This window comes from Tamandua tetradactyla, chromosome 6, assembly GCF_023851605.1.
Source record: "Tamandua tetradactyla isolate mTamTet1 chromosome 6, mTamTet1.pri, whole genome shotgun sequence".
Lineage (NCBI taxonomy): Eukaryota > Metazoa > Chordata > Mammalia > Pilosa > Myrmecophagidae > Tamandua > Tamandua tetradactyla.
In genome coordinates this window covers 151,459,152-151,481,829 of record NC_135332.1, presented here as the reverse complement: position 1 = coordinate 151,481,829, position 22,678 = coordinate 151,459,152, and the positions used below count along the sequence as shown (strand labels likewise).

General features: G+C 40.5%; 1 protein-coding gene and 1 pseudogene across 5 annotated transcripts in view; both read left to right on the top strand.

The window, feature by feature from the left end:
• ABRA (actin binding Rho activating protein) overlaps positions 1-22,678 on the top strand; it is a 74,818-nt gene that overhangs the window by 3,945 nt on the left and 48,195 nt on the right. The window lies entirely within an intron of this gene.
• LOC143686430 (uncharacterized protein KIAA1143 pseudogene) lies at positions 15,450-15,967 on the top strand (annotated as a pseudogene).

The following is a 22,678-nucleotide window of genomic DNA, read 5'->3' as shown; positions in this document are numbered from 1 at the left end:
TGGAAAACGGATAACAGTTAACTGAATTTGTCAAAAATTTGTCTAAAATAAGGGCAAATAGATTCTATGTGATCATGTAAGATGCTCTGCAATGAATAAGGTATAATCTTTTCAGTGCATAGATTACATTTGATGTTCCACAACCGCTATGCTACAGAATTCAAGACAGCAGCATCAGGTCTGCACTCGCACGACCTGCAGTAGTTGACATGTAGGAGGCACTCAGTAAACGCGGGTGGAAAGGCTGAATGAATTTGCAGCTTGGCCCTTGTGTATACTGGGCTGAGACCTTTACATTTACTTTCACGGTGTTGACTTTGCTCCAGATGGGGGCACTTTAGATATGTGGGTTTGGCATAAACTGCTCCTGAAAACTCTTGTGAAATGAGAAAACGTGTACAAAACCATTTAGTTTAGTGCTGATATGTAACGTAATTAGTGGTCAATAGAATAAGTTCAATCAGCATTTTATTCACCCTTGATGATTTTTTGTTTGGTTTTTGAAAGCGGTCTTCATTGCTATGGTTTTCAGAGGTGCATGGTGTTACGGAAAAACCACCGAGTCAGGAGTCAGAACACCAAGTTCGAGTCCTCGCTTTCTCACTCATTTCTCGGGCACCTAACAATTTCTTTGAACTTCAGTTTCCTCATTTGTAAAATGAAAATAATCATTCGATTTAACAATAATACACTGAATGCCAATCAATATTAAGGTCCATAGGATTTAAAAGTGCCCTATTGCTTTTCTACTTCACATAGGTTCTTGTAAAAATCAAATTAGGTAATATGAACAGCTTTAGTAAACTATGAAGAAATATCCAAACATTAAATGCTATTAGTATTATTTTTTTTCCCATGAACTTTCAGGTCTTTTTATGTTGCTGAAAGTCATTCCAATTCTTTGATATCTTTTTTCTTCACCGTGTCCTTTGGAGAGAAATCAAAACAAGTAATGCTTTGTTTTATTCAAACATAATTTTAATTGCATTCCTTTTGATTTTTCAAAGGTCCAACTTTAGTTTGCTTTTGGAATTGTTTTATGGGATTCAATTCCATATCTTATAAAAGTTTGGGAACACGGGGGAATGAATGTTTGCTTAGAGGATTTTGGAGAAGGGTTTGCAGCACTTGAATAGGCAGATCTGACCAATGCACAGAATTCACTTTCTGTATTGATCCAGTAGGGAGCCAAGGTATGGGATGTTGATGGAGAAGTTAAGCAGGTTCTTTGAGACCAACCCCCTCTCTGTGTTGGGCAGAGATTTGGGGTATTGTGCTAAAGTTGCCAGATTAAGGAAATTAAAAACAAAACATAACAGGATGCTCAATTAAATTTGAATCCCAGATAAACAATGAATAATTTTTTAGTGTATGTAGGTCCAGATATTGCATCCTGTATTTTGTCTGGCAACCCTAAGTGAGACAATGCCAGTAAGATTCTTACATGCTTTCTTGTGTAATTGAAAGGGTCTCTAAGATATGCCCTGAAATCTTTTGTGATTAACAAAGGATCATACAGCTGCATCCTTTGGTATCCTGTAAAAAAAAAAAAAAGGGAGACCTTTGTCATCTGAAAAGGGATTTTGTGGGTCAACCAGGTTTGTCTGGGAGATCCTGTTTTGGGCTCTCATGCAGGTGCAGCCTCATGGCTGCTGGGGTGGACTTTAAAAGCTCAAGTGAGCTGGACATCCCGGAGGATGCGCTCTCAGGACTGGCTGCCGATGCTGCCTGCTCACTGGGACGGGGTTGGCAGCCACTGACTGACGTGTCCAGACGTGGACAAGCTCCCTGACTTGGGTGTCTCCGGGGCAGAGGGGCCTGGGTGGGGCCGGGGGTAGGGTGGGAGGATGGTTAAGAGGTCATTTGAAGAAAACTGTCTTCAGTGCTTTGCAGTGTTAGGTAAAATTTGAGATTCATGGATTGGACTGGATTGAAATATGGATTTTCTAGGTTAATTCTGTGAATAATGGGAGTTGGTTTGATTAAGAAGAAAGTTGAGCTGCGGGGAAGAGAAACTGCGAATCTGGAATATAGTAAAACAAAATCCACCCAAGCATTTTTACCCTTTAGAGTCCATAAGAGTAAATCACAGTGGGTTCAAGGTTTATCCTTTTTAAATTTCTTGTTTGACTTTATTTACATCCCCTTTCATTGCTTTTAAGTTTATGCCTGGCCACATTATAATAAAAGACTACTTTCATTTAAATACATTCAAAAATGGTAATTTAGCCAAAGTAAATGACTTCTAACACAAATCATGGCTTATATCTTGAATTGGACCATAACACTGACTGCTGCTTCCTCTTCATATTTCACGAATGCTTTTAGTATAGGCTATAAGAATCCCAAAGGCATTCGGGAGCCTGCGTGAGTACAGATCCCACTCTGTCAGAGTGTCTAATCACAGGGGTTTTTTTTACATGCTTAAGATGCACTGGTTGTACAGAAAATGTTTGACTGAGGCTCACTGTGGTTGTAGGTTAGCCCAAGAGGTTGCTCTCAGTTAAATTACGTCAGCTAGAAGGCCACCTTTCCCAGCCCTAACATTGCTGCCTGCTAAGCAAAGCAGTTGGTGGCTGGAAAAGTGGTAGAAAGGGACATGTTCTGCCCGTTGCTATGAAAAGTGAAAGGGGGGGAGCAGATAGCCCAGTGTGAGAGGGGGGAGTAGATTGCCCAACTGGCCCTTAGAGAATTTGCAGAATAGAAAGTTCAAGCCACTCAGCTTCTATTTAGACTCAAATGCAGCGGAGTAGTTTCTCAAAGCTGAGTCCAGTGGGAGAAGGTAAGAAGAGAGGAAAATGAGGACATATTTCTGAGCCACTGACTATAAAATTAGGAGCTGCCACTGCACCAGAAAACACAAAATTTTACCAATAATATTCTGTGGGGAGGCCTGAAAAGCCCTCCTTTGAGTAAGGAGGCGACCGTAACGGGGGTGTGTGTTTCAGGCTAAATGAGAGCACAAGCGGCCCTGGAAAAGAGAAAAATAAATTGATCATCAGTCATATCTGCGCCTTGTTGATATGGACTGGCTATTACTTAACCAAAAGAAGTTTTAATTGAAAAGGGGATTAGGGATGAAAGAGAGTAAAGGTTATAAATAGAAAATAATCAGTTTCACTCCAAAGAGAATGAAGGTTGAGATCAACTGCTCCTGAGATGGCACCTTCCAGCAGCCTGCGGAACAGATACTAACATCTGAACTTTGAGGCATCAGTCCCCTTCCTAAGAACTAGTCTTGACATTGGAACCACTTAGATATATTAGAAATTCAAGGTGGATCTTTACTACAGGGAATGTTGTTTTGGCCTTGGTGTACCTTGTCACAGCAGGAAGGCAAGAGGGATTCATTTATAGATATTCCAATTTCAGTTCCCTGTCCACCCTCATTAAAAAGAAACAAACAGGCAAGCAAACCATATGGTTTAACTCAATTTGCAGAGTGTCTTCATTTATCTTCCAGAGAAAATCCAAAGTCGTCTTTATTTGTATGTTTTTGAGGCCTGCTTATCATAACCAGCCAGATTTGCAGCCACGTAGCTAAATCCTGGCATCCTCTAAGAAATCATTCTGATGATATTTGTATCTTCTGCAGATGACTGTTTTAAAGTGTATGTAGTGTCTTCTTTTCTAGCTCCCTTTCCTGTCTCAGCAAAGGTTCTTAGCAGCTCTCCAAAGGTATTCAGACTCCAAGCATCAGATCTCATGAAGTAGCTTTCCAGGTTGGAATTTCATTGAAGCAGAAGTTGGCTAGTTGACAGTTTTAGAGTTTGACGTGTAAAAATAATGAAACACTCCAACAGAAAGAAGAAAAGGCATGCCACAATCCTTTCTAAGACAACTGCAAGTTGCCTGAATCACTGAAACTTCTCCAGGTATAATAATTACTTTTAAAGTAACATTATCCATGGGTGACATTCAAAATACTGAACCGCTGGGACAAACAGCCAAGAGGACTGATTAAGCTCGGTTATGAGGGTCCCAGCATATGTCCCGGGGGTTAACCCTTTAGGTGTTGGATCAGAAGGTGTCCAGAAATCCCTGGGCTCAAGCATTTCTAGTAAACAAGCGCCGTTTACATGAGCAATTCAGCGTTCTCACAACCGGACCAGCTGTGTCTGCTTCTACCCAGGAAATATCATCCCTGCTTCCAAAACTGCTCAGTACAAGACACAATGAGAAACTAACATGGTAAGAGGAACTGGATTTTCCACCTGTACTGTATTGCCTGTGTAATTTACTTAATCTCGCGTCTTCATTTTCCCTGTGTTAAAAAACATTTCCCACACAAAGTCAAGACATCATGAAAATGCATTGATTATGAAAGGTTTTTTTCTTTTTTAAGGAAAATCTAGAAATATCCATTTACATCACTAATATTGTTTGTGAAAGATTCTTAAAGATTTTTTGCCATGTGATTTTCCCGATACAGTCCATAAAAAATCCTATGCATACTTTTTAGTTAGCTGAATTCCAATTTTAAAAGAAGGTATAACTATTATTAATAATAATAATAATTATTATTATTATTAAGTATATTGTGTTGGCAAAATTTAGATACTCTAAGTCCTGAATCATGCTTGAAAGGAAAGTTTATGTCATTTTTGGTTCACTATTGCAAAATCAAGTACTGTTGAATAGGTTAAAAACATACCCTTTAAATTATCATGTGCATGTTAGAACAACATACAATTTTCACAACTCTGCTACCTCCTGCACAAGCTGATGTGAGAATAGCACATTTGCATTAGCAACAGGACCTAAACCCTGTTGATAAAGGAATGTAAAGTGAAGCATGTATTGAGAGAGATAAAGAAGCAGGTTTATCTCATACTTTAGTGACTTAGAAAAGGTTTCTGAGGGAAGAAAAGGGTTTGGGGATTTGGTTACACATGGCAGAAGATGATTTATGAAAGTTCAATTATAGAGTGACCCTATCTATGGTATTTGCCAGGAACCAAATATGAGTGCTTTTGGTAGCTCAGAACAAAAAGCATTCCTGAATAAATATTGAACTTCAAAACAAAAAGCAATGTAACAGTGGACTGCCAAAGACAAGTATTCTGAAAGGGCATGATAATTAAATATATCTGAACAGCATTTTAACTTCAAGGTCATTCCAAAGTAACACAGGCATTGCCACACAAAAAATGACATGCTGCTCAGAAAGCAGGTGTCCACAACTGCACTGCACCAGCAGCTTCTTGCGGTGGCTTAAAAATTGTCAGGGAAAGGATGGAAATCATCTCCCATTTTAATTTTATTGTCATGACAGCAGCTATGCTACCACTGAAGAGACCTGCCATTGCACTCATTGCTTACGCCTGTAAGGGCTGGCATGACATCAGAAGGAACATTTTGCAAGCCTCCAGGCAAACTTTCTGACAAAGGGGGAGAAGGAAGGGTTTATTGGCTAGAAGGTTAGGTGGGGCAGACATGCAAACAAAGAAGCAAGAGCTGAAATTTGTGTTGGGAAAATAACCATTTTACAAGGCCCATACTCTACCTGAACCGTCTCTTGCCAGTTAGCAAGTGAACTATAGTACTGTAAGAATCCAGGCTTGAATCGAGACACTTGATTTCAATTCCATTTATGCCATTTATTCCCTGCATGACGCGGACAGCTCATTTCCTCCATGGCTCCATTTCCCTGCCTGTAAAGTGAAGCTAATAGTCATGTCCTCCTGATTTGGGTAGTAACCAGGAGATGTCTAAAGAGCTTCTCTTAAGTGAATGACCCCCTTAGTCGCATTTCAGGAAACCCTTGACCAGGAGGGTAACTCTGTCCGAGGGACAAAACAGCAGGGGACACATAATGCAATGTCCTAAATGATGACCAAGAGATAAAGAATAAGTTCTCACCTTGACCCAAAAACAACATGTAGTTTGCAGCAGCATTTACCTACATTTTCACCAAAGCAAACCCAAAAGACACACTTGGGGTTCACGCTCTGGAAACTCATTAATGAGAAATGACACAACTACTTGACCTTCATTCAATGTGCCTGCCCTGCTTCAGCCCTATAAAAAACAGTGTTAAGAAGACAGGAAATTATAATCATGCAAGTCTCCTCATTGGGTAAATGTCATAATAACACAATTAATTGAGCATTTACCACATGTCAAGAAGAATGCTAAGGATTTTGCACACAGTAATTCATTAATCCTCATAACTGCTATACTTAATACTATTTTTACCCTCTCTTTATATTTAGCAAACTAAGACAAAGAGCGGACCAATAAATTGCCCCAGATTTACTGGTTTTCCATTACTGTGTAATGAATTATGGCAAACTCATTAACTCTAGGAGCTAAGGCATATCTTCACAGTTCCTTTGCTCAGGGTCTTATATGGCCAGAATGAAGCCATCCACCAAGCTGCATTCTCATCTGGAGGTTTGACTGGGAAAGAATCTGCTTCCAAGCTCACTCAAGTGGTTGGCAGAAATCATTTCCTTGTAGCTGTATGCCTGAGAGCCCTGCTTATTTCTGGCTGTTGGCTGGAGGATACCCTCAGGTCATAGAGGCCACCTGCAGTTCCTTGGATTTCCCTAAAAGGCCTCTTACTTCATCAAGCAGGCAAGGAGAACCTCTCACCTCAGCAAGGCCCCTTATAAGGAATGTCACCTGATTGAGTCAGGCCCATCCAAGGCAATTTTCCTTTAGATGAACTCAGAAATCAACTCATTTGGGGACCTTAATTATATCTGCAAATCGTCACCTTTTCCATTTTCTGTTGGCATTAAGTCACAAAAAGGTGTGAATGATAGGGTCAGTAATTGTCGGAGGACACCCCAGGATCTATGCCACACTCCATCAGTGCTTCTCACACTCATGCGAGAATCCTGTTAGATGCAGATGCAGGAGGCCTGGGATGGGACCTGAGATTTTGCATTTCCAGCAAAACCTTAGGTGAGGTTGACACTACCCAATAGTCTGGGGACCACCACGACCCATAAAGCTTGGACTGGGAACAGCAGTTTGAGCTCTTGGCCTTGTACGCTAAACCACTCACTATGCCAGTCAAAATCCCCCAGATTTTGCTGCACCTAAGGCTGTTACCAGCAATAGGTGTAGTTTTGTTTTTGTTCCATTTTTGCCCTTGGAATCCTCCAGTGTGCAATGTAGTTGACATCTGGTTGCCTCTTTCCACATTGATGTGGCTCACAGAACTACCTTTGTCACAAGGCACCTTGACCTTGAGGTCAGAGATCCGGGCACTCCAGCTAGACCAAATGTCCTCATCCCCTTCCTCAGGCAGTGAGACAGTCTGCCCTGGGCAAAGGGTGACACTCTCCGGGGTGAGGGCTCACCAAGGTATTGTTTTCACACCGAGACCCATGATGCTCCCGGGGCCCCTCGTCCTGTCTAGACGGCAACCCCCTCCCTCAATGAGAGAACTTTCTCCCTTTTTTTAAAAAATATTTTTATTGACAAAACAACATACAAACGCAAATGTTAACATATGAACATTCCATACTTGGTGTACTAGCATTGGCTCACAATATCATCACATAATTTTATATTTATCACCATAATCATTTCTTAGAACATTTGTATCACTCCAGAAAAAGAAATAAAAAGAAAAAAGAAAAAACTCATACATACAATACCCTTACCCCTCCCTCTCATTGACCGCTAGTATTTCCATCTACCCAATATATTTTAACCTTTGTTCCCCCTAATTTTTTTTCTATACCCCATACCCCTCCCTCTCATTGCTCACTAGTATTTTAATCTACTCAATTTATTTTAACCTTTGTTCCCCCATTATTTGTTTATTTCTTACCCATATTTTTTACTCATCTATCTATACTATAGATAGAAGGAGCATCAGACACAAGGTTTTCACAATCACACAGTCACATTGTGAAAGCTGTATCATTATACAATCATCTTCAAGAAACATGGCTATGGGAACACAGCTCTTCAGTTTCAGGCAGTTCCTTCTAGCCACTCTAATATACCTTAAACTAAAAAGGGGGGATCTATATAATGCGTAAGAATAACCTCCAGGATATCCTCTTGACTCTGAAATCTCTCAGCCACTGAAACTTTATTTTGTTGAGAACTTTCTTCTTGACTTGTTTTTGTAAATTGGAAATTTTGAAAATTTCCATGGAAATTTTCATTTAGTCAAAGTGTTTTACCAGAATAACCTTTTCCTTTTAAATAACAGGAAAGGGCAGGAGTAAAATTGTAAACACTCTTTGGTTTTTCAATAATAATAAATATTTACTTTGAAGAAAAAAACTGTCAAAAATTAAAAACACCTTAACTAACTACAATTAACTCTTCCTTGGCCTTTGTGTTTGGGGAAAACTCATTGTCACCAAAAGAGCAAAGAAATGTTAAACGAAAGTTTCTCTTTCAGTAATCTCTCCCAGACAGGAAACTGTTATCTGCCTTCTTTTAAAAATGCTGCTTAGACCCCTACAACTTAAATTTAGCTCCCAGGTAGCCTCTCCTTTCTCCCTGTGGGGTACAAGTGGTGTTAAATGACAGACAAACGTTAAGCAGATAAGTCACCAAACAGCTTCCTTACCCTCTTTCAGTAAGTACCAATCTCCATTAAAGAAAAAAAAAGAAAAGAAAAGAAAATCTGAAGATAAGCCTGTCAGAGGATTCTGAAATTAACGTAACTCAGGCCTCCTGCCTGTTCCCTAAATCTATCTTTTTCACAAAAATAGTGAATTTCCAATTGTCTGGAAACCAACCACAAAGGCTTTCAAAGCCAGAGTCCCACAGCGTGGCGCCAGGGACCCCCCAGAGCTCACCTTGGCACTGGAGCATTAAGTCAAAAAGGCGAAGATAAATGTCTCCTCGTAAAGCTCCACATCGAAAAGCTGGAGTCCTGCCTGCTTCAGCTGTTGTTATAGGCACTAACTACAAGGAGATAATCTCTACAAAATATTTGTTGAGCATTTAATGTGTTCCTGAGCTCTGCTTACAGCTGTGCATTCAATGCCTCATTTGCTCTTTACAGCAGTCCCAGGGGATGCATATTTATACTCCTCTGGGTAGAGAGCTCAGGCAGACAGAAGTTAAATGGCACACTAGCTAGTGGCTAAGCCTGATTTGATCCAGTCAGCCCACATAATCCAAGACCGAAGACAAAAGCACAGTTAAGAAGCCAAAAGAAAATAAGAGGACATCCTGTAAGAAGACGAGAGGGGGTCGAACTGCGGGCTCCCCACCCCCCAAAATTGTCCATATCCTAAACCCTGGAACCTGTGAATGTAACCTTATTTGGAAAAAAACTCTTTGCAGATGCAATTAAGAATCTCAAGATGAGATAATTTGGGATTATTATGAGAGTTTTACGTAACAACTTTCCTTATAAGACCCTTACATGACAAGTGTCCTTATAAGAGAGAGCTAGGGGGAAATCAGTCAGAAGAAGAGAAGGCACAGGGGAGAAGATCATGGGGAGCCCAAGGCAGGGGTTGGAGCTGGGCAGCCACAAACCAAGGAGGCCCTGGAACCCCCAGAAGCTGGAGGAGGCAAGGAAGGAGTCTTCTCTAGAAGCTTCCGGGAGCGGGCCTCCTGTTGCCATTTGGATTTCAGACTTCTGAGCTCCAATCTGTGAGAGAATAAATTCCTGTTGTTTTAAGCCACCAAGTTTGTGATCATTTGTTTCATTGGCTTTGGGAAATGAACACAGAGATTTTGGGGGAAAAAATCTGTAGGTAATTCCTGGGGTCTCCTGTCCTCATGAGGGTTAGGCAGGCCCAAGAGGCAGAGAAATTATCTCACTCATCCTGTGTCTTTGGTGTCCATGGCAGCTCCATGTGGCTCAGTGAATTGCTAGAAATGGCTGAAGGCCAGGTAATAGAGACCTTAGAGACTGAAAGCCTTGGTCAACTGAGAATGGGGCTGAGGAGGCGGCAGCAAGCCAATCCCTGGCAGAGCGGCCCCACCAGGCTGAAAAGGTCCCTGTGACTCTTCTGCAGCACTGAGAAGGGATCATAGAGAGTTTCCTTACTCACTTTTTCACTACTGCATAGAACGTCATTATTTGTGTACATATACAATAATTTAGCACCTTAATGGCTATTCACATTGTTTTCAATCTTTTGCTGTTTTGAACAATGTTCCAAGACATGACTTTGTACAAACGTCTATTTGAATCCCTAGGATATTTCCCAGAAGAGGGACTGCTGGGTCAAATACTGTATGAATGCGTAATTGTCAAACCGCCCTCCGTGGAGGTTTTACTAATATACACCTCTCAGTGACAGCACATGGCACTGCTCGTCTGCCCACTGGTTGCACATGAAGTGTAATGTCAAACAGTTCTGGAGTTTTTTGTCACTATGATTGATAGAAAAATGATAATTCAATATAATTTTTAGTTTGCATTTGTCTTATTATGAATAAGGTGTACATATTTTCATGTGTTTGATTCTCTTTCCCATTGAACTCTTTACTTACATTTTTCTTCGATTTTCCACTAGTTTGTTGGCCTTTTTTCCTTTGATTTTTATGTGCTTCTTATACATTAGGGATTATTCTGTTTTATGAGTTGTACATGTTTTTTCCTATGTGCTCTTTGCCTTTTGACTCTACTTTTAGATTTCTTTTCTTTTCTTTTGCCTTGCAGATTATATATATAGATATAGATAAAGATACAGTAACAATATATAGCATATATATAGTAACATTTATATATTATAATTCTTATATTTGGATTTATATTTTTGTTTTATGCTCTATTTTGTTTGTCAATTATAGTCAATATAATACTATTTAATTATAGAAATTTCTTCCTTTTTGGTTTTTCCTGGCTGTTTTTTATTATGTATTTTTTGTATAAGCTTTAGAATCAGCTTGTCTCATAAAGCTAGAAAAAACTTGATATTTTTATTGGCATAGAGTTAAACTTAGGAAGTACCATAGAGAGAAGAGATTCTTTGGTGATGCAGGGTTCTCCCATCCAAGATTATGGCTTTCGCATCCTTTTGCTCAATCATATTGTGTGCCTTTCAAAAATTCTTTGAAGTATATTTTATACAGTTCTTGTATATAGCTTTATTCATAGGTATTTCATCTTTATCATTGTTATTGTAAATGTCTGTCTTCTTGGGTTTTTTTTAAATATATATGATTTTTTTCTCATTATCTCTGTGCCCACCATCCTACTGAATTCTCTTCTTTATTTTTAAACATTTTTCAGCAGATTCTCATGCTTTTCATGTATACAATCATATTATCTGCAAACAGTGATGGATTTCACTCTTCTCCCACTTTCTATCTCTTTTATCTAGACTATTTTCTCTTTTGAGAGGTATTTTTTTGCCATCTCTTCCATAAATTCTTGCATCTGCTTTGTGCTTTCCCTTCTTTTATAACATGATGTTTCTTTGTCTTTAAATATTTGCCAAATGTTTACATTTTTCATATGCTCTATGGCAACTTTTTTTTCTGATAAGTGTTCTCTTTGGGTAGGTTTTACTGTACCTTTCCACGTTTCTTTCATAAAGTGTCTTTGGGTTGATATTGGACCCTTTAAAAAAATTATATGTCATTTATTGAGTTGAATTTTTCTGGTCTAGCTTTTGAAAAGAAGTTCCTATATAAAGGAAGGGATGAGGATAGACTCCTAGAATCTGCTGTTTGCCGCCTCAAAAACTGACTGTTTACTGCAAATATGGGACATCCATGTACTATAGTTCTTTATGTAACCTGCCTGCCTCTGCATCTTTAAATCCACTGCTATTTTTTTTTTTTTTTTTTTTTTTTTTTTGGTGCATGGTCCGGGAATCAAACCCGGGTCACCCGCATGAAAGACGAAGATTCTACTGCTTTTTAAAGTCAAAATCTAGAGGGACTTTTATTGAAACCCCCGCACCAGATTCCTGAACTCACAGTAGCAAACAAGTGATGTAGCTTTTTGACTCAGGGGTGAGCTTCATTTCAGAAAATGTAATTTTGCAAAATCTTTCTACAACTCCCGTTGCTGGCACTTCTCTGTATTATTCTTGATTTCCTCCTAGGTAAATCCCAACCAATCTTAGCTAGCTTTGGCAGTCAGTACATATATGTCGGGAGTCTGCAGAGTATATGTTTTATTTAACTGAAATAGAGTTTGAGTTTTTTTTTTTCTATTTGCTCCTTTTAGATGAGTCTCAGGAGGAGGGGGGAAATCTGAAGTACAAAGCCATTTTTAATGGGAGATCTCTACAAATTTTTCTTAAAGTGACATCTCTGCACTAAAAAGAATACTTGTTCTAACACAACCAAAGTTTTAGAATTGGGAGTAAATTATATCTATATATAAAGTATATATGCCTAAGGATGAACTGTATATATGAATATGGTGTAAACATGATTGGTTATTTCCTTCTGGCTTTCCAAGCTTTGCCTTTGTCACCTTCTGCCCCTCAATATACTCACACACACATTGAAAAGGATGTTTACAAGAATATCAAATGCTGTCTAAAAATTAAACAAGTTAGAACTAAAAATCTTCCTTGGATTGGGCAATGAAGAGGTCATCTGTGAGCCGGATTAAATTGGGTTTGTAGACAGCAACCAGAGTTTGGGGTTGGATGAATTGAGAAGTGAACAGGAGGTGGTAAATCAGGACTGCTTTTTAAAGACACTTGCCTATTAAAGAAAGTTTTAAGGGATCAGCTACAAAGTCACTGCTAGGAAACTCTATATTTAGATATTCTTAAGCAGCTTGTTTAGAGAGTGGTGTCATCGTCTTGTGAAGTGCTTGTCCTTCAGGGTGGGGGTAGGAAGCCTTGAGGATGGAAGGAATTTGTGTTAGAACACAGTCCTCAGCAGCCCTGACTCTACTTCCAAACTGCTTGGGTTTGGTCCCTGCTGTATCTCTTGCTGGCTTCGTATGGCTTAGCCTCTGATCCTAAATGACGTCCTATGCTACCTAACAGCCCAGACCTCTCTCCTGGGCTCAGTCTCAGTCTACCGAACAGCTTCCCTCTTAGGTGTCCTACAGGTACCTGCAGATCAATGTTTAGGACTTAATTTAATACTTGTTCCCATCCTCAAATGTCTTCCTCTCTCTTGTTTCTACTCTAAGTGAATAGCAGCACCACCACCCAAGCTGTTCCTCAAGCCAGAACGCCCTTGTTCGTCCGAAATGCCTTGGTTTCCTTCACAGCTACCATCTAATTGGGGCAAGGTCTAGCAATCCTATCCCTTAATTCCACCACTAGTATTTAAGGCCTCTCTCACTGCTTCCACCTTCAAGTACTCATCATCGCTTAGGCTGTTGCTATGGTTTCCTAACTCCACCTCTATTCTCGCCCACACATCATCTCTGAGTCTATCCTCCACACCACCGACAAAAGGATGTTAATAAAATGCAATTCTGGTCAAGCATTCTGCAGTTTAAAAATCTTTAAAATATTTGGATAAAATCTACAGTTCTTATCAGAGCTGTAACGTTCCTTCATGATCTGGTCCTATTTACCATTTGCCTCTCCAGCCTCTAACCTCACTGTACCTTCTTCCTCAGTCTCCATCTTAGAAAGACAAAATAAAAGAAGGTACTATTGCCCTCTGGTTTTCCAGCAAACAGAACCAATTGGCTATCTATATAAATATATATTTATATTCATATACATATTATTTATTTTAAGGAATTGGCTCACAATATTGTGGGGACCGGCACATTTAAGATTCAGGGCAGGCCAGCAAGCTGGAAACTTGGCAGGGGTTGTGTTGCAATCTTGAGGCAGGCAGAATTTCTTCTCTGGGGAAAACTCAGTTTTTGCACTAAGGCCCTTACCTTATTGGATAAGGCCCACCCGTGTTATTGGGTGTAATCTCCTTTATTTAAAGTCAACTGATTATAGAAGTTAATCACATCTCCAAAATACCTTCAAAACCTTTAGTGTTTGACCAAAGGACTGGGCATCATACCTAGTCAAATTGACATATAAAATTAACCATCACACCTCATACCTAGAGAGAAGGATGTTCTTTTAAGAGGAGAACAGCTTTTGATTACAAAAAGACTTTCATGGTGTCTCAATTACGCAAAGGCCCTGACACCAAGCTGGGTGGGGAGTGAGGAGGTTAACACGAAAGGAATCGTGCCGAGGTCCTGAAGCAGGTACAGGCCTGGAGGTTGGCACTGCTGGGGCGGGGTGAAGAATGGAGGCACGTGACAAGAGACGTGTGTGTGTTCAGTTGGGTCAGTAATGGCAGCTGTAGGACAAGCCTCACACTCACTAATGTGCCAAGGAATACCCCATCCCCACTCTCCACCCTGCTAACCCCCACTTTCATACACACTCAGATTTGAAAAGACTTCGAACATAGACCATTAGACTCCCCTCAGTTACATGGGGTAGGGGCTTAAGTTATTTTATTTGGTTGTTAAAAAGAAAGATTTACCCAGAGGCTATGGTATGCAGAGAAACTCAGATTAGACTCTATTATGCCAAGCAGTTTACTCCCCCACTTTGGATGGCTAAACTGGCGCTTCTGTGCTCTCACTTTCACTCTCACTCTCCTCTCTCTCTTTGGGGCTCATCCTCCCTGAACCCCATTCATTTGACAACTACCTATAATGCTTGCTTAATCAGCACCTTCTCTCTGAGGCCTTCTGTAACCCCAAAGATGTAACTGATCACGACCTCATAGGTGTTCCCACTGTAACCCATGTCTCATACCCCCATAACACTCTGCACTTATTTACTTCTCCCCCCGCCCCACTCCGTGCTCTACTGTAAGCTGCTATAGGCCAGGACACCGATCCGATTCCCCTCTTTTGGTAGCCATCCCCTCCACAGAGGAAAACGCAATCGCTAAATAGATGTACAATTACATAGTAAGATCTAAACAGATGGCAAAAGGAGAATTCGGAGGATGAGTGCATTACTGTGAACCCAAATGATGAAGAAAAGAGATCTGAGCTGGATGGCACTGCTGCCTTTTACAGTTTATAAAACACTTCCATATGCATTACTTCACTAAATCCCCACACGAAGTCCAGGATACAGAAGAGGCTCATTATCCCGATTTTACTGAAGAAATGCAAGAACAGAAATAAAATGAAATGTGTTACTCACACTGCAAAGTGGAAGAAGTAGGATTTCAACATAAGGCTTCTCGTCCAAGTCCACGCTTGTTTTAACAATGCATCCTCTGGAACAGGAAGGAAGAAGCTCATTAGGCAAAGGGCCACAGAATAACAGAACAAGAAAGGTGAGAGAGCCCAGGGTTTTGGTCCTGGGATCTGCTCCAGCTGGAGTGGAAAGTGACTGCAAATTATAGTCAGCTGTAACTACTAAGCGAAGCACTTTGAACTTAATCTTGATGGGACTGGGAAGCCCTTAAAGCATATTGAGCAGCTGAGTGCATGAATTTTGAGTTTTAAGAAGATAATACACAAGATGGACTGGCAAAGAACAAATTTGGAAATCGATTTATGTGTTAAGAGGCTATTGCACTATATTCCCCCCAGAGTGGCAATGAGTCAGTGGAACCAGGTGCCATATGTATGGCCCGCTCAGCCAACGTCCCTGGCTCGCTTCAAGGAAAGGGTGGGCTGTAGGGAAGGACCCACTGCTGAGACCACATGAGTCCAGCCTCAGCTCTCAGATGAAGATGGTGATCACAGTGACAAAGATGAACAGCCTCAAGGGGTGGTTTCACAAAAGGGGAGACCTATCAGCTGAAGTCGTGAAATCAAAGCAGCGGTGAAGGCTGCCAAAGCAGATGACGGACCAGCTCAAGCTGATGGAAGGATCGTGTATGAACACCAGCCAAGTGTCCCTCAGATGAAAACTGGTCAGGTTTAATGACAAGCTCAAAAAAGTAGATGACAAATGAAGATGAAATAAATAAAAAGGAGTCGGTTAGAAAGAACTCACAAAAGCAAATAAAAAACAGTAGCCTCCTTTCTTTTGATAATGAAGATGAAAATGAAGAAGTGTACACATTTTGGACTTCGCCTCCTATGGGAGTATACGGTGAAACTTTTTAATAACTTTTTTCCTATCTTAAAGATAATTCAAGTTGATTATAGAAGGTTTAGAAAAGGACAGAAAAAGTTTAATAAGATAAAAACTGAAGAGCCTGCCCACACCAAAATAAATAAATAAATAAAACCCAAACAAAACTATACCCAACTGTCAATATCCCTCTGATTTGAAATGCCAACCTTATAAAAGTTAACTACCATTTAACATTAACTACCATTAACATTTTGTTATCTCTCATATGTGGGTGTACCTATGTAAATTATTTATTTTTTACACAAAATTGAGATTTTATTGTATATGTTCAGTGTCCTATGTCTCACTTGACATAAAACTGTGAGCGTTTTTCAGGTCAAAAAAATTTTGGACCCGACATTTATAGCTACAAGGGCTTTCACAATTAAATGGAAGCCTGTTACCTCTTCCTTCCTTAAACCCTGCTTAAGATAGGGGAGTGATAATGTGCACAGTTAAAAATACCTCCCCAGCTCCTGCTGAGCCCTGTGACTCAGCTCTGGCAAAGTTAAGGGCTACAAGTGGAAGTCTGCTCAATAAAGCTACTGTTGTTTTTATATATATATATATATACAGAAGGACAGATGTAACAAGCATGAACCTTTGCCCTTCTCCTTTTATACTGCCTGGAGCACAGACATGAAATCAGACATACGGAGGCATTTTTAGATATGAACCAGCCACTTGCTCTGGGTGGTACAGTGGAAAGACTCAAGAAGCATCCCTGGGTGCCTGATGGCATGCCTCGTGGGGTGACCTCACCAGCCTTGGGTGCTGACCTCTGTGTGTCTTGATAAATGACAATAAACACCATGCTGAGTTAAGTCTCTGTCAGATTTTCTGTTGCAAGCAGCTAAATGCATTTTTCTAAATGATACAATAAATAACTGTAGTATTGCATGCTTATAACAGAAATCTTCAAGTATATTTCAGGTGATTTCCTTTGAATAAATTGCTAGAAGCAGAAGTACAGGATCACAGAATATTTTTAAAGCTGTTGATGCTTACTGTCAAATTGCTTTCTAGAGAGGTTTTACCTGTTTATTCTTACCTCAAATGTGGTCTCAGTGCACCAGCCTTGTGCTGGCACCATTCATTTGATTTTTGTCAATTTGATGTATTGAAAATGGTATTTTATAGTTTAATTGGCATTATCTTTGCTCTATCAGAAACTAAACTTTTTTGTACATTAATAGACAATTTTGTATTTCTTTTCTGAATTAACTTTGTATTTTCCATTATTGTCAAATTTTCTTTACTAATTTATAAACTGTGTATTCTTTTAAAAAGACAAAGAGGCTATTGTACTAGTTTAGGGGGCAGCCAATGAGACCAGATAGCAGTGATTGATTTTACTTTCATTAAACAGTAAGTTGGCGCCTCATTATATGTGCTGTATGGTATAACTCGCTGGGAAAATAAGGTACGAACCTGATGCCTTAATGGGTATTGTCATTTTAGGGGTGTCCCTCAGTTTTATGACATATAACTCTGATTTAGTATGGTTTAGAATTACCCCGGCATGAATTGAATCAACTTGGAATTAATAACATAGTTAAGACTGAGAAATAGTTAGAGAAAAGTGAATTTGAGTCACAATTACAAGGCCACTTACTGAGACACCATGGTTCAGATTTAATTAGGTGTAATAAACAATCACGTGTTGTGGTTCGTGAATTAAGTTAATGTGACTATAATTTAACAGCTAATAGGACTCCGTGACATTTGTCCTCCGAAATTTTCTTTAGCCTCTGGTAATGTATGTAAATTGTTATTGCTTATAATTTAAAAATTCCTGTTGCATTATTAATATTGAGGTTGGATATATTGCCTATGAATTTAGGGCATTTATTTAGAGTCATTATCCTCAGTAATAGCACAAATAGCAACAATATTAATAGCTTCCTTGTGGTGCTCTCAATAAATATATGAAGGCACCAGGCTAATTGCTTCAAAGAAGTCACCTCCATAAAGGGACAACAACCCAGGGTGAGGGCGGGGGAAATGCATCACTGCCACCTCAGACAAGGTGGCTGAATCTCAGAGAATGTTAATAACTCCTCCAAGCTCTGCAGCTTCTAAAAGGAGACCCAGAATGAAAAATCAGTGTGACTGCCCCAAACCCGGGCAGCTGCTCACTGCAGCCTCACACCGGGCGTCTGAAGGCTCCGCGGGCCTCCCAGCACCCCCACGCTGGAACCGCAGAGCTCGACCCTGACGCCACGTTGGACTTCAGCGCCTGTAGTTGTTAAAGCTCCACAGGTGATCCTCATGTGATTCAGTGATTGGGAACCACTGAGCCGGAGAGAGCCCGTGCCCGACGCTCTCTTATCACTGCCGAGGAGCTGACGCCCAACCTGACCCTCCGCCAGGCTAAGAGGAACCTTTAAGCCGGAGCCTTAAAAGCGTCTCTATAAATTACCTTAAAATAAAATGCTATAAATAAGTTTCCCCCTGCAGCCTCCAGGCCCTGCGGGTGACCCCACTTGACCTTCCCAAATGAAGACTCAGTCCGGCTGGGCTCTGGTATCCATCCTGTCCTTGGTTACACCACCTAAGGAGCTTTAATTTGGCCACTCCTGTGACTCAGTGTCAGGATGTTATATCAGAAAGCATTGACTGCATGTTTGTATGCACCAGGCAGGGTGCCTGACGGCCTACACCTGTGCTAATGGCTTTAGCCTCACCTTGGGAAGCAGGTGCGGAATTCTCATTTTGCAGATGAAGAGACTGAATGAGAGAGAAGTTAAATAACTTGACCCAGGTCACCCAGCTAACCAGAAGCACCTGGATTTTCACCTGGCCCGGCCTGACCCCAGAGAACATGCTCCTGATTACACCTCCTACTGACATCGTGTCTTGTGTGTCCCAGAGCAGACTCAACTCAAGACGAAAGTTCTTCCTTCTTACCACCCATTCCCCCCTTCCCCTGCCCTCTCCCAGCTCATGCACCTACTCACGCCCATCACCGAAGTCAAAACCTCTGGGTCGGCCTTCACACACCCCTACCCAAGGCAACCAGATGGCCCCTCTCTCCTTTTCATGTCACCCCCAATGGCACTCACATCCTTCTTTCCATGCCCACTGTTTTCTTTCAGGCCCTCCTGTGGTTCTTTCCAAGATTGTCACCCCTGTAAACTGTCTCCCCATCCCAGTCTCACCTTTTTCAAATCCAAACCCCACTCAGTTGGTTCTAGATTAATCTTTTTATAACACAAATTTGATATCACAGTGAGACTTAAAATCCTTCAGTGATGTCATGAACCCCACGTGATAAAACACTGATTCCTTAACAAGGCTCTCCACCCAATGTAGTTCCCACTTACTTCTTCAAAGACATTTCCTACTGCCCCCTGGCTCCTCTCCCAATGCTGTAAGTACGGTATGCTCCTCTCCAAAGGTCATAAACTGGAGCTTTACAAGCAGCATCTGGTCCAAAGACATGCTGTACTGTCCCAGTCCTATTTTATCTATGTGCATGTATGTGTGTTAACTGTCAATATTTGAAGAGTTGGGAGAGTTCATTTAAAAATCAAAATCTCTTATTTCTCTTGCAAAATTATTTCACCATTTACCCAGAATCCTCACTGCAGCTTGTTTCACCCCCAACCCAACTCACCTATGCATTTAAGTTACCTGCCTGATGCTGTAGGCAGCTGCATTAGCAGCCTCTGCTCTAGGCCCAGAATGCAATGTCAATCTTCACGATTTTGTAACTTTTTTGTGTGTTTTTCATTTAGATTAGCATACTCTTTCTCCATCTGGTAAAATCCTTATCTTTTAAGGTCCAGATAAAGGGTCACATTTTCTGTGAAGTTCTTGCAATAAAATCAACCCCCTTGTGCTCAGGGCTCCCATTAAACTTTTATTTCTAACATAGCACTCCCCAACTATCACAGGCAGTTGTATGTATCTCTTGGCTAGATTGGGAAGACTTTGAAAGTAGGTTCTGTTTTGTACCCCCTCCCACATGTTGCCATAGTGACTTGAACATGATATTGTCCATATGTGCCATTTTGAAGTTATTATGTACCTCAGAGAAGCCATATTCTTTAATCCTCATTCGATATTGCTGGGTGGAATCTCTTTTATTGTTTCCATGGAGATGTGACCCACCCAGTTGTGGGTGGGACCTTTTGATTAGATGGTTTCCATGGAGATGTGTCTCCACCCATTCACAGTGGGGTTGCTTACTGGACCCCATTAAGAGGGAACCATTTTGGAAAGAGCTTTAGAGCCATGAGAGCCATGAAAGCCACCAGAACCCACAGAACCAACAGAACGGACGGTGCCCTGGGGAAGCCATTGAAGATTCCTGGAGAGAAAGCTAGCAGACTTCACCATGAACATTTCCAGCTAAGACAGAAACCCTGAACATCATCAGACCTTCTTGAACCACATCCCTGGATGCCTTAATTTGGACACTCTTATAGACTTGCCTTAATTTGGACATTTTCATGGCTTTAGAACTATAAACTTATAACTTAATAAATTCCTCTTTTTAAAAGCCATTCCGTTTCTGGTATATCACGTTCTGACAGCTCGCAAATTAGAACACCAAATGATAAGTAATATCTAATTTTTTTCCAATCACTTTTACACCTATGACGAATTTCTTAACTGGTACTTCATTAATTGGGTCTCCCCTTCACCTGCGGTTTCAAATCTTATAGCGTCACAGGAAACTCATATTGTGAACTACTTCTACTTTCACAATCTTTGTCTGTAAAGCTTTAGTTTCATTCCTTTTACACCTTATATTAAAGTAGAAAAATACCAAACTGCTAAGAATCGGAATCTAAGTGGAGATAGAGAGCATAGCATTTCTATAGTTATCAAAAGAGGCCCACATGGTAACACATAGACCGCGCTTTAGGGAACGAAAACATTAAGTGAACAGGAGGAGGAAAAGGATTCTACACACTCTTCTGGGAAATATGAATGAAGGACCACGGTTGCCATGGAGGGGAAATCTCAGAAGGAATGACCAGATTCTTTCAATGCCTCCGAATTGTGCCAAGGCTATCCGCTGACAGCCCAAGCCCCTGGCAGCTGACTGATGCCTATTAATATGGGAAAGACTAGTAACACTTTGCTCTCTACATCTCTTCTCCTCTTATCAGAATCTGAATACGGACCAGATGCAGGCAGGGAAACAGAAGACATCCTTTGAAAGATGTAAATGAGCCTGATCCTGGGCTGATATCCTGGGTGCCTCTGAAGAACCGCTTTCTTTTCCTAGGCCTTCCAGACGGGCTGAAAGGAATCGGACAGGAACTAAACAGTCTGCGCTGTACCTGCATTCCAAGGACTGCCCGAAAGTTCAGACTCAGATTTAAATCTTTGTTCATAATAGTTTCCTTTCCTTGTGATCCAATTTCCTCTTAAGTAATCAAGAATTTTGTCTCTGCATTACAGGCCCTTGGTTAATGCTCTCAGATGCTGCAGAACTCTGAAAACACACTGACAGATTTCTAGAAAGAGTATCAAATCATTTCCCAAACGGTTTTAATCCTAGGTGGTAAATGACCTACATGATGAAAAACTGCCCACTTTATTTTCTTAAAATAAATGCCTCACCCTCAGAAGTAATTAACTTTCCTATCTTTTTGTTTTTTATGCTCTTAGACAATGGTTTTCAGCCAGGATGGTTAACTCCATGTCAAGATTGGAGGAAAGATAGCATTTTAACTTTTACAGAACTGCTTCATAAAAAAAAAAAAAAAGATTCGCTTGCCTTACTTTGAGAAGTTGTTTTAATTTCCCTGACTGCTCAATCAAATACCATCGAGTGATTTGGCTTAAACAATGGCAAAGTATAAGTTCACAGCTGATGTTGAGATCACAGCTGATGTTGAGATAGAAGTCCAAATCAAGGCATTGTCAAGGGGATGCTTTCTTAAGCATACTTAAATAAATAAATGCTATTAGAAGTGGACTCTCCCCTCCTCTTTTATTTTTATTAACAAAGACTCCCCAAAGACTGGGGATTTCTGGGACTGGCTGCTGGTGATCCTTGGTCCTTAACTTGTCACATGATAAGGCACAGGGTGGCTCTTCTAGCCTCTCCCTTCTCTTTCATGTTCTCTTGAACTTCAACTTCTTGCTTCCAGCGGCTTTCTCTCTTTCTCTCTTTTCTGTCTGAATTTCATTCTGCTTAGAAAGGACTCCAGTAACAGGAATAAGTCCCACCCTGATTGAGGCGGGCCACACCTTAAGTGAAGGAACCGCACCAAAACTTCCTGCTTATGATTGGTGTACCCCCACAGGAGTGGTTTAGGTTTACGAACATGTTTTTCTCTGGAGTACATACAGCTCCCAGCCACCACAAGGTCACTCAGTGCTGAGCCCCGAGCATTTTTATCTGGCTTAGTACACTTCATATGTCATTCTTTTTCTGTCCAAATGACCTCTCTTCCCAGTTCTTTTTTTAAAAATATTGTATTTCAGACTTTGTTCTGATTTGAAAAGGTGACTTTGGCTGCATTAACTGAAGGCCTTTGGAGAAGGTTGTGTTAATAAAAATAAAAGAGGAGGGGAGAGGCCATTTCTAATAGCATTCATTTATTTAAGTAGATGGCCTTTTTTTCTTTTACAAAATATTTGAAAAGCTTTATTATGAAATAGTTGTTAAAATTGAATGTACTTGTAAAACATACGGATTAAAAATAAATAATAGGGGAAACATGTCAAAATAAATTTAG